This window comes from Ambystoma mexicanum, chromosome 1q (genome assembly GCF_040938575.1).
Source record: "Ambystoma mexicanum isolate Mex_15411 chromosome 1q, UKY_AmexF1_1, whole genome shotgun sequence".
NCBI classification, from domain to species: domain Eukaryota; kingdom Metazoa; phylum Chordata; class Amphibia; order Caudata; family Ambystomatidae; genus Ambystoma; species Ambystoma mexicanum.
The window spans coordinates 681,319,907-681,333,463 of NC_090922.1; positions in this window are offsets into that span (position 1 = coordinate 681,319,907).

Here is a 13,557-nt window from a genome sequence, read left to right on the forward strand (position 1 = left end):
TGTGTGTTCCTTGTGGCACAACTCCTGTAGCATCCTTTCCTTCTTGTGGGAATTTTGTTGATCATGTGCAATAGCCACATTTGAAATGCATATTGGTAAATTGAGTGCCACAATGGTTCAGAAGTTAGCTCAGTGTGTTAAGCACACATTTCAGAGATATGTGTTCATATGGAAGATTAGAATAGCACATCCCTGTAAGGTTGGCTGAGCTTTTCCTATGCCTGAAGGTTATAAACCTGCCTGCCTATGTAGGTGGCCTTGCAGCACAACATGTGCTATTATCAGCAATGCACCTGCACCAGATAGGGGTTGCTATTAAAACGAACATGTCACCCTTATGATGAAGGTCTAGAAATTGTTTGTTCAGATGGGGTGTTGTAAAACCTAGCAATCACCTCCAATGATGAGCACGAACTGTTAGTCTAAGAGATGAATAAGTATCCAAATTTGGAACCAAAGCATTCATGCTTGTATCCTGGCTTTGCCAGCAGACAATACAGTGATCCAGGTCAAATCATCTAATATCTTGTACATTACTGTACTGTCTTCTGTGAAGTTTGCCTCCCTGCGTGCTGGTGGCATCGTTTAGCCCATTACTTGATCTTTCTTATGTAGGCCATTTGAGTGGAAGGGGTGGTAGATGGAAGGGAGTTGACCAGATGGTGCAGGACCTGGGCAAGCATAATTTAAAGTCTGCTCGTTTAACACAAGAAACGCTTTGCATTTTTCTAAAAGTCAAAGGTTTTTCTGCACGTTTATGAATGACAATTTCACAAGCCAGTGTTTTAGAACTATGTAAAGCTTTAAAATACAAAAGACCAACCCAGATTAAATCTGCTAAGTCACACCGATTGGTATGCTGATACTTATATACTTCTCTTGATGATGAACAGAATGAAACTAGAATCATTCTGTGTTACTCCCTTCTATAGTAAATATATAAATTGCCAGTCCCTAAACCTTTCAAAATTGTCAGCCCTTCAGAAGGGATTTCCTTCTCAGGGTATGATCTTCAAAACAACCTCACTCATGCTTACACTGGCTATAGTGTTGCCTCCACTGTAATAGTGAGCATTGATATATTGCACACCACAAGCACTTTATTCTTTTGATCTCTAATGGCAACACTATTTGAAAACCATGTCCCATTTATAATGTCAGGCTGTCTGGATACAGGCACCTTCCTGGTAGCTTCTAATCTACATCCACTATCCATGCTATGGTATGTGTAGCTTTCTCCTTCCTACCAATTGGTCTCCTATATCCATGCTTGAGCATTTCTGCATTCTGTGAGGCAGCAAATGTGAGTTCTCTGTCTATTCTGGGTTACATATAGCTTTTACATACAGCCCTGCATTAATACTACAGCCTGCATACTTTCCTGGATTCTATTGATAAAAGTCTCCTTAACCAATGCTAGATGAGAAGTAATCTCTTTGTAGACTGATAATTTTGACTTCAAACGGCACTTGTTTATCATTCTGATTATTGCAAGAATGAAGAGAGTAAGGAGACTTAAATAGAGTAAATCTCTGTGTATTATTTATTTATTTAATTTTTTTCTGGTTATAAACATAACCTTTACAAAATGAATCATAATATCAAATTATGCAATGAATACAAACGCATTACATTATTTACATATATATTTATAGAGACAAACATAACAACAAAAGCAAAAACAGAAGCAATTTAAAAGCAAAAAGAAAAAAGTTAAGACCTCTACATATTTAAACAATTCATTTCAATCAGCACCATTTCCAATTACTTCAGGTACATTTACCAATTTGCATACATTTTCTAAAAATCTCACTACTGCTAACTGCAGCGGCTTGCCTTTCCCATGCAGCATTTTCCACCAGACTGTATCCAAATTAACCAGACCAGTAATGACAACAAATGTGCTAATGTGCTGTACATGTGCATTCCTCAGTGCATAACAATCAATCATGAGGTGTTCCAATGTTTCAGCAACTCCTGGAGCATTGCAGTATCTACAAGTTTGCACATTCTCTAACTCAGACTTCCATGCAAATAAGATTTCTCCGGTTTGGTGAATGTTAAATCTGAAACGCATATATTTCTGTCAAGCACATTTGTCTGGGAACAAAAGCAAGTGTGGCTCAAGTGTCCCCACCTGTTTGATATGAGATACCATATGGTTATAAAGACGTGTAGCAACAACTTTGTTGATCGTATTGTCCCAATCCCACCATTCTAATCGTTTTTTAACCTTCACAGGATTAAACATTAGGAGATCAAGTGATATACCCAATTGTTTCAAATAATCCAAACATTCATTTTTGAAGTTGTGAAGATAGGCCGAAGAGATAGTATCTGCTTGAAAACCTGAGCCCAACAGATCATATAATGTACCTTTAGGGCTAGTAATCAATTTCCTAAATAATGAGAGCTTTTTCCAAATTACCATACTGACAACTGATGTTAATCCAAGTTCGTATCGTATTGCAGCCAATGGTATGCACTTCAGTAAACACATGAAGGTAGCCCTTAAGAATCGTGCTTCATATTTAGATAATTCAACCAATATCCAAGTTGGAAATAACTCAAGACCATAACAAAATTGTGGTAAGATCTTATGTTTATAAAAGCGTAGAGTTGGAATAAAAGAAATCTTTCTGTATTTACTATCGATGTTTTTTTAGTTGAACGATTAACGGCGCAACTTTCGCATCCAGATACTCCCAATAATGGGACTTCTGCTTGTTCCCATAGATGGGATAGTCTAGGTAACGCAGAGTAGGTCTTACCACAAGTTTTATATGATTCAGGAACCATGAAAACTGTTTTACATATGGTCTTAAATGCAGGCGTACGATAACGATTTTACTTTCATTTATCATCAGGTAATTAGAGTCAGTATAGTCCCGAAATTTGGACAAAAGACGCTGCAGAGCAACTGGCGTATGATCAAAAAGCATACAATCATTTGTGTATGCAGTCCAGCTTTTTTTAACTCCTTCTATCACCGGTGGAGCAAAAGCACCTTCTTCCAACACCTCTTTGGCATCCAAAGCATAAAGATTAAAAATAGTTGGGGTAAACACACACCCCTGTCGCAGACCATTTGGAGCATCAATAGGAGTAGAAAGGCAGCCCTGATTATTTAACCAGACCTGAAGTGTTGACCCCTCATGTAAGTGAACTAATATGGAGAGTAGAGCCAGAGGCATACCCAGTTGATTTAGCCTTCCCCAAAGTATTGTTCTCCCCACCCTGTCGAAAGCCATCGACAGATCGATGGAGGCAATATAGATTGGAGCTGCTTCCTTCCTCCAGGCTTCCCCCTGCGTAGCATTCAACAGTAGGCCCCCAACATCCGTCCCCACACTCTTTCTGAACCCAAATTGAAATCTGGACAGAATGTTATTAGTATTCATCCAGGCTTGAATGTGGTTCAGGATGATTCCTGAGAACATTTTTGAGTCTGCGTCCAGTAGTGCGATCGGCCTATGATTCTTTGGACAAGACCGATCACCCTTCTTATATACAGGGACAGCATATGAAAAATGACAAGTTAAAGAGATTGTGCGAGTCCTGACAATGTCTTTAAACAAAACAAATAACATTTTTGACAAGAGTTGTTTATTCTGCTTAAAGATCACGTTCGTGAGAGCATTGGGTTCCACCGCACTAGACATAGAGGCCCTAAGTATCAACATTTCAATGTCCTCCTGTAAGATTGACCATGCCATTCAGCATCTCGTATGTAATTAGGAATTAACTGGTTGCACTGCCCAGATTTATACAAAGTCCCAAAATGCCCTGACCATTGTTGTTCAGAGATTGAAGAAGAGAGGCCCTCACAGTTCATTGATAATTTGTCGTTCACCAAAGACCAAAAGGTTCTTGACGTGCTATCTTTCAAGGCACAAAGAATGCTTTCTCCATCTATCTCATATAAGCCAGCTCGTTGTGCCTTAATCTTGTTCTTCCATTTATTATTAAATTTCTTTCTTAATGCCAATTTCTCCCACAAGGGAAGGTCAATTTTAGATAACAGTCGAATTTCCCTCGATCTCTTATTTTTAATAGTTCCTATCACCAAATCATAAGTATTAGGATGTTTATGCTTGCCCCTGACTTGTTTAGACGAGCTTGCAGTATATTTAATAACATTCCCAACATAATGGCGAAAAGATGTCTTTAGTATATAGTAAATGTTTTTTTCCATAGTTGGAGGTATTAAAATCAGAAAGAAAAACTGCATTTGTTTTCTCCACATTTCCCTTATGGCAAACTATTCTTGATTTTGCCATATTTGTCTGTAGATTGGTTTGGCAATAAGGTTCGGCAGTCCTTCCCCAGTACCCTGCAAGTTTCATCTGTAAGATCTTATGGTCACTACACTTTGCCCTCAATAAGTTATATTCCATTGCCAGGTCCATAATTGAATCAGAGGCAAAAATGTGATCAATAACGCTAGTTTGAGCCCCTCTAACCAAGTTGAGTGATCCTCCTTACTGTTCAGAAGTTCCCTAGCATCATGTAAGACCCACGACTCTAAAAAATTCCCCCATAGGCAGCCATACATGTCTTTTTTCCCCCGAAAGAATGCTTCTATCCCCATTCTGCCCCCTAGGGGCGCTCGAATATTATCTCTGGGTATTTCGACATTGAAATCGCCTACAATCAGGATCATCATATTTACAGATAGTTCTTGACATTCTAGCATACAATCCCCCAACTGTTTTAATGCCTCTTGAATATTCAACTTCAGACTCTATATATATATTTATCAACAAGAGGTTGCACTGTCCAATAAAGAGGCTGCATCCAACCCGGATTAGTAATAACAGGCTCCAGTCAAGTATCCTAGATACTTTTATGATACTGGAGCCGATATTGTACCTGCAATTTCTCGCGGGGCGTGTACACATTTGTGATACCATCAGGGATGTCATGGATACTATCATTTGTCATGTGTGGATTTATGGGAAGTGCAAGGCAGTGGCTGAGTTATGGTTTCTTTAGGAACCATACATTGCACAATTCTGGTGTTTTGATATTTTGCGTTGCAACCATTGTGTTGATTTTTTTGTGAATCTGTATAATTTATATTAGTTTGTTAACCGTAAATTTACTTAACATACTTTTATATGAATTTGTTTAGTTGTTTAAAGATATACGTTAAATTCACACAGTGCCCACTCTAGGAATGTCCTGCAGGGGGGGCATTAGCTACTTTGACTGTGGGTATGGCCTTCATCCTGGCTTGTGGCATCGCCGTGTCATTCAATGTGCTCAAAGAACATGGCCAGTGGGCATGCCCAGTGCCAATGTGAGGCAAGCGTTAGGCATCTCCAAGATAGGCATTGGGCCCACAGAGCCACTCCGACCTTTTGATCTCCTCAAAGTCACATATTAAGACAAAAGAGCATGGCCTGCAGCCATTCTCAATGGCTCTTTCAGGACCTACACTATGCTGCTGCAACATACCCAATGCGTCTGGTGGGCATGGCCTTTGGATCAACCGACAACTTAAAACAATTGTTAAGTTGTTTATTATTATTATTATTATTATTATTATTATTATTATTATTATTATTATTTAAACACCAACAATTAGAGATAATTGAATTAATAATGATGGGGTCAAAAATAGTAGAACAGGCTGGTGTATAACAAGCTCCTTCACTTGCGCATGGACTGTGGTTGTTAGTTTGTCTCTCTGTCCCTCAGTGCGTCCATCTCTCAGGTACATCTAAGAGTCACTCACAGCCTCTAGGTTGTCTAGTGTCAAAATAACCTATTTAGTATCTCTTTATTTTAGCTGGTACTGGAGTCATCGGCCTCTAATGTTGGTCCCCCGTGACTTAGCTCCCAGCCCCCCAACTTAGCATCCCTTAGGTTACCTTAGTAGAGTCAGGCATCATACACGATATACAATTTTGGACCCCAGGGTACTTCAGCTTTTCCCCTCAAGTAGCTCCCCAAACCACCTTCTGAATTTTAGGCAGTACAAGTTGTTGCTTTCACTAATTTGGTATAGTGAAGGATACCTCCAACCTGGATCTGGCTCCACTCCATCAGCTTAAGAACACCTTCTTCACCCAAGTTTTAGTAGACTCTCTTTCCATCTTTTCTATGCTTACTGCTGTGTGGTCCTCTTGTTCTCTCATTTTCCCCAGTCATTCATTCCACTCTGTCCTCCTCTGGTTTTCCTCCTTCTTCATTTCCTCCTCTCTGTCTATTTATGTCTGTTTCATTGCATTTGCTTTCCTCTGGTTTTCCATTCTCTACCCCTCTGCATTACCAACCATGTTATTTCTACTTTCGCATCCTCTTTCATTCCTGGCCCATTGCTCTCTCTCCCTTCTGATTGTTGGTTTTCTCCGTGCTTTTCTGTCTGATGTGATGTTCTTCTTCTAACTCCACCACTCACATTTTCTTTCTTTACTTAACCTCCTCTTGCTTCGCTCTTTCCCTCACTCTGCATACTCTTTCTCCATCTCTGTTCCACTTGTTCCTCTCATCCACTGTACAAGTAAACCCACTGGGTGCACCCCACATTCTGTTGCCCCATCATCAAACGTATTGGGCATTTCCCCCTGCTGACTGTCTAGGAACCATCACTCTGGTGTGTGCTGGGAATATGATCTTCTCAAACCTGGTGGTGCGAACATCGCCAATGGGTCCATCAGATGGAGCGCTGGACCAAATCTCTCTTTGCCAGTTTGCCTGCTGGCACACAGAATCCATGGGCAACGTGCCAGCTATCGCCAGACATAATGCCCCCAGAGCATTGAACATCAAGGAATTGTTTCCAATTACCACTGGTGTTCCAGGATCCTCATTCCACCTACTACTGACCAGAGCCAGAGTGTCAATAGGAGTGCTAATTTCAGCTGTATCATGTGGAAACTGCAGTCTGACCCAGATGTACCCCAAATATTTGCATGGTTTGCTTCAACAGCGAAAAGGTTCAGTCCAGCCAGGACTCCAATCAAATATGTGCCAAGTGCATTCTGTAGAACGGCTAGAAAAATGATGGTCACCAGTGAATCGCTATCCAGTAGTGCTTGTACCTTCAATCCAGCGATGGTAACTGTCACACTGACTGTTGTTCCTAGAACCCAGTCAGGTTCTCCCCATGTTGCTTGGGTGCTGCACTTGCTGATAGTTAGACTACAGTTCATATCTTGCTCTCGAATGGACTATCCGGTCTGGACAGATGCTGGTTCCCAGATGGTGTCACTGCAGTCTTGGGCTGTCTGAGGGTGCAGACCTGTTGTTTCCTGTCTTTATTCAGTCAGAGCTTGGTAATTGAGAGGATTCAGGAACTCCACTTCTAGGTCAATGCTGGTATTTCCCACCATTGTGTGTGTTGGTGTATTGTAGTCCTAGAACTTCTGCACGACTTGGATGTAATCCAGTAGGTTCATGCACATCGGGAAGGGGTGTTGCTACTGTCCACACCAGCAGATAAGGATACTGATCCCAGCTAAGCTAGAGGCTTTACCCAGGCACTTAACCGGGCCAGTGAGGGGCTCAAAGGACTCTCTCAAATTAAGCATCTGATAAAGGGGTTTGCTCCATCGGACATCACCTATAATGAAGCAGTGTTCATGCCTAATCCCCTCCCCCTCCGCCCAGCTGGCTACCTGAGGCTGATCCATGAGGATTGTGCCTGGATCTCAGATTGGGTTGCAAATAAGGCAAAATCAACAACAATGATGATGACATTGTATACAAATCCATATCCTCAAATTTGAACAAATTAGGCCCAGGCCTAATTTTCAAATAAAGACAAACATCAATAAATATATTGTTAGTACCAGTATAAAGTGGCAGCAAGACCTTGCAATGTTAACAAACAGAGCCTCATCGTTGAGAACATGAGTGGCTTCAAACAATAACAACCACATTATTATTATACCAGGGTATTAAGTTGGACTCCTTCATCAGAGAGGTTGAATGTATAACAACTAATAAAGTGTGTTTTGCAGCGGGCTGCTGCTGCTTCCAAACACAAGTCCCTTTGTTCCTGCCTATCTCTGGTGAGGTACTGCATCATCTCTCAACCCACTGTGATACCAGGAAGAAAATACTCTCCCCCAGTCTCCAGCAGCACTCCAGCGCACCTATCAAAAACAGTTCACCATCCTCAAGTTTTGCAGTTGATCAATCAGAACCTTTATACAATGTTGCAAGTGTTATGCAGCTTTCTGACTGGTCCAGAAGCATTGTGGACACTGAATGGAAAGTGAGATAACAAACCAGCAAGAGATAGCACTACACTTTTTGACCTAAATTTGGCTATTTTCTAAAAATCTGCGGACGGATTAACACCACATTTGAAAAACCCTGCATTCAGGACCAGGCCACCGCTCTTCACACAAGTTTGGAAACAATCCATCCAGAAGTTTGGGATTCACCTGTGACAGAATTATTTTCCATTTCAAGTCAATCAGGATTGAAAAAATGTTAGAACCCCCATATACCTTTGCAAACCCTCAACATTACACAAACATTATACTTTTCTTGGGAAGTGGTCTGAAGGTATGTGGAAAGGTACCAAAGTTACAAGCCACCCAAAAAGTGTTTTTCCTATGGAAGACCAAGCTAGCCATAACTACAGGGTCACTATTGCTGAGCCTTCAGGATTTATATATATAATGTCAAGAAAAAGAGCATACATCAGTGAGGGGCTTCTGCCAATGGCGGACATTACGCCAATTTGAAAACAGGTAAGGAACCATTACAACAAATACAAATACATATCTCTCTAAACTCAGTTCCATAAAATACACAACAACGAAGACAATCACCAATAAGCCACTCGAGATGAGAATGGACTCCAAAAATCCAACACACAGGTTGTAACACACCACAGAATAACACAAATAACACAAACACAAATACTGCAACATCATATGTGCAATAAATACAATCATCCCCAAAAAGGACCAACACCCCCATGCTAAGCACACACATTACAACACCAAACATAAAAAACCTGGAACGCCACACACACAAAGCTGGAGACCATCACACACACACAGACAGCACAACCCATATTATGATGCACACCAGCATGCACATCAGGATGCTTCACCTGCCATCATTAAGTCACACAGTGCCACTCAACACATTACAGCACACATGAAATGTATCCCTGCAACCTGGCAATAGTGATATGCATGCAGGAATGGCACAATACTGCCGCAACTGCCACACCACAGTCGAGGAGGAGGAGACAGAGGAAGTGGTCTTCTGCACCGTCTTCTGCATGGCTGACATGGATGTTTACAGAAGGTATTGCATCCCTCTGCATGTCATCATGGACATGGTTCACTAGTGGGGGGCTGATTTGCACCCCACCACTGTACATTCACATGCCTTTGGGGCACATGTGAAGCTCCTGACTGCCTTGCATTTCTTCACATTTGGCACTTTCCAGAGGACCAGTCGCATCACTGCTGGCATCTCCCAGGCCACACAGTCATGTGCCTTGCACCAGGTATCAAAAATTGTTGGCACGCAGATTCTACATGATGCATCGATTACCATGGTTCATTGGTGCCATTGCTTGCACTTATGTTGCACCATGCCCTCCCTAGGCCGATGCGTACATGTCTCATACCCAGCACCTCTGACATTACATCAATGTACAATTGGTATGCAATGCAGGTCGCCTCTTTATGGATGTGTATGCCAACTTCGTGGGCTCCATCCATGACAGCAACATCTTCCAAGTCTCCAGTTTGTGTATGCAGTTGTAAGCCTGACAAAACAGGGGCATGTGGCTGCTATGTATGTACAGGCACTCACACCACATCCTATCACACACAGGCAGTCTCACATAGACACATGGACACACAGAGACATGACCAACACAACATGTGCACGCACTCACTGGGTCCATAAAATGAAAACTAGCATGCATCCACCACTACCCACGTAGGAACACACACTGTGCACTAACACCATTCATGTCCTTCCTCATGCAGGCGATGCTAGTTACCCACAGCACCCCTACCTCATGACACCCTACAGATGGGCTTCCACTATGCAAAAGGAGAGGCACAACATGGCACACAGAGCCAGCAGGGGCATCACTGAGCAGTCCATAGACCTCATGAAGTGATGATTCAGATGTCTAGATCACTCGGTGAGGTGCTTCTGTACAGGCCACAAGATGTGTGCAAAATCATACATGCCTTTTGCATCCTGCATAACACAACAGTGCACAAAGGTATACATTCTGAACTAGCACCTTACCTAAAGCCACAGCTGCACCCCAGGCCACCGACCCGGGGGTAAAAGAGCACACATGCAGCCTGAGAGGAACAGTGATCACACACAAGACAGTGTCCATGATGAAAGGATGACAGGCATGGCCTGAAATTAGTTACCTGCCTGAGACACCCATGGAAACATACATGTGTGCATGCCAACACATATGAAGCATGCAAGCCACTACACCCATAGAATCACACAGCATGAATAAAGCAATGGATACTTACACACAACCATACCGATATGTCAATAAACTGCACATCAACACAATACCATTCACGATGAGTATGGAGGTAGTGGGGAACAACAGCCGGGCCGATCAACACAACAGCACTCAAAGAACCATGTAACCCTCTGCACAACCAGAATCCACATCAGTGCCTGCAAATGTACCCACACTGCAACATATGCGGGGCACATTACATGTCACACATCATCAATTGTCTGTATGCCATACGGACAGCAATGGGCAATAGTGTGTGACACATCATGACACAAGAACAGTGCAGTCCGACAGGGTCCAACTGCTCACCGGTGCCATAACAAAGACAACACACTTGCAGACTAACAATTCAACAATGGCTGGCAGAGATTATGCCTTCCCCCAGCGGAACATCCAAAACCCTTCCTTCGGCACCAAGGAGGCAATGGCAAGAGTATACTAAACAACACAAAGCACATAGCACTTGCTCTACAGAGGCAACAGTCTAATGGGACACATCTGAAAGCGCTCATGGGGACAATATGCATTCACATGTTGGATGTTTCTGGTGCCATTATGCTGGCACAGAGCTTTACACACAATTATATCACATGCAAGCATGGCCAACGATTGGCGAAAACATGTATTCTGAACAAACAAGACACCACGTTCAATAGGAGCAGGACTCAAAAAAAGTACCATCATTGAGTAACCAAAGCCCATCCCACCACCCAAAATGGCCCCATATACACTGGAAAACTGGGAGTGGCTGGACCTTGGGTTGCACACATGATGTCCCCTGGCCTGGTCAACTGACACCAGGCATTGAACGAGATGCACTTTTTAATGTTAATGTTAATGTTAAAGGACATTTGTACTGCGCACTATCACCACCGAAGTTGTCCCCTGGCACTCTGGTGGCTCTGAAAAAGGAGGGAGAGGGGGTGTGTTAGTGGGAATAAGCTGGAAAAGTGCAAGAGAGCAGTGATGTGCTGTTGGCAGCCTCAGCCCGGTGGGTCCGTTGGCTGGGCTTGGGGTGTTTTACGTTTGCTAGTCGTCGTGTGCTGTTGTGCAAGTCTATGTGTGGTTTGTTTTGTTGTTGCATTGTTGTGAAGTTTGTGCGGATTGCTGCGTTTAAGGCTTGTGGTTGTGTTAGGTTAGAGTTTGAGAGGTGTATGCAGAGGGATGAAATTGTTAGTTGGTTGGTTAGTTGGCATTGCTGTCCTTGTAATTATGGGATTCCATCTAGGTGCGGTACATGCTGACATTCATATTTCTATCTAGATGCGGTGTAAGTTAAAGTTCAGAATTCTACGTTTGGTGTGTGTTGACAATCACATTTCTATCTAGATGCAGCGCAAGCTAAAGTTCAGAGTTCCTTATGAGTGTGGCACATGCGAACAGTCACATTTCTATCTAGATGCGGCGCAAGATAAAGTTCAGAGTTCCTTACGAGTGTGGCACATGCTAACAGTCACATTTCTATCTAGATGCAGCGTAATCTAAAGTTCAGAGTTCCTTACGAGTGTGGCACATGCTAACAGTCACATTTCTATCTAGATGCGGCGCAAGCTAAAGTTCAGAGTTCCTTACGAGTGTGGCACATGCTAACAGTCACATTTCTATCTAGATGCAGCGCAAGCTAAAGTTCTGACTTCCTTACGAGTGTGGCACATGCTAACAGTCACATTTCTATCTAGATGTGACGCAAGCTAGAGTTCAGAATTCTAAGTGTGGTGCATATTAAGAATCACATTTCTATCTATATGTGGCGTAAGCTAAAGTTCAGGATCCTGAGTGTGGCACATGCTGACAATCACATTTCTATCTAGATGCGGCGCAAGATAAAGTTCGTAGTTCCTTACGAGTGTGGCACATGCTAACAGTCACATTTCTATCTAGATGCGGTGTAATATAAAGTTCAGAGTTCCTTACGAGTGTGGTACATGCTAACAGTCACATTTCTATCTAGATGCGGCGCAAGCTAAAGTTCAGAGTTCCTTACGAGTGTGGCACATGCTAACAGTCACATTTCTATCTAGATGCAGCGCAAGCTAAAGTTCTGAGTTCCTTACGAGTGTGGCACATGCTAACAGTCACATTTCTACATTTCTATCTAGATGTGACGCAAGCTAGAGTTCAGAATTCTAAGTGTGGTGCATATTAAGAATCACATTTCTATCTATATGTGGCGTAAGCTAAAGTTCAGGATCCTCAGTGTGGCACATGCTGACAATCACATTTCTATATAGATGCGGCGCAAGATAAAGTTCGGAGTTCCTTACGAGTGTGGCACATGCTAACAGTCACATTTCTATCTAGATGCGGCGCAAGCTAGAGTTCAGAATTCCATACTAGTGTGGCACATGCTAACAGTCACATTTCTATCTAGATGCGGCGCAAGATAAAGTTCAGAGTTCCTTACGAGTGTGGCACTAGCTAAATTGGCAAGTAAGTTAATATGCATCACAAGGCAACTTTTACAATCCATTTATAGTGGTCAAAAGTCTTCCTAAGTATGTATTGTTTAAGTCTATGGCAGTCTACGTTATGGAGGGTAAGGTAGAGTGACAGGGGCTTTCTGGAGTAGAGTAATTGCTCTACACATCACCCATGCCACACTCACAGTTTTGTTGGTGTCTGCTGGCTTCCTTGGCTTCCCCTGCTGACACCTGCAGACACATCTTGGAGCCGCCAATGTCGGAGCCACCCTTGGCCTTGGGTCCTTCGCCGAAAGGTTCTTTACCAGTTCTTCGAGGAGTCTGGATCTCGTCCGTCCCAGGTGGTTTATGTATCCGAAATGTTGTCCATCCTCAAGAGGATGCAGGAGTTCCCTCTGTCTTTCACAAAAGCCTTGATCCCGAAAGACCCAGCCAATAGTTCTAGGCAGTTTTTATATGTAGATTCAGTTCTCCCGGTGCCCATTTTCCTCCTGTCCCTAGGATGCTGCACCAAGCTCCCCATCCTGCTCTGCTGGCGTCCGATTCTGTTGTAATCCAGCCTGTCCCTGAAGATGGCATGCCCGTTCCAGGCTTCCATGTTCTGCAGCCACCATTGCAGTTCTTTGTGCAATTCCTGATTGAGGGGAACTG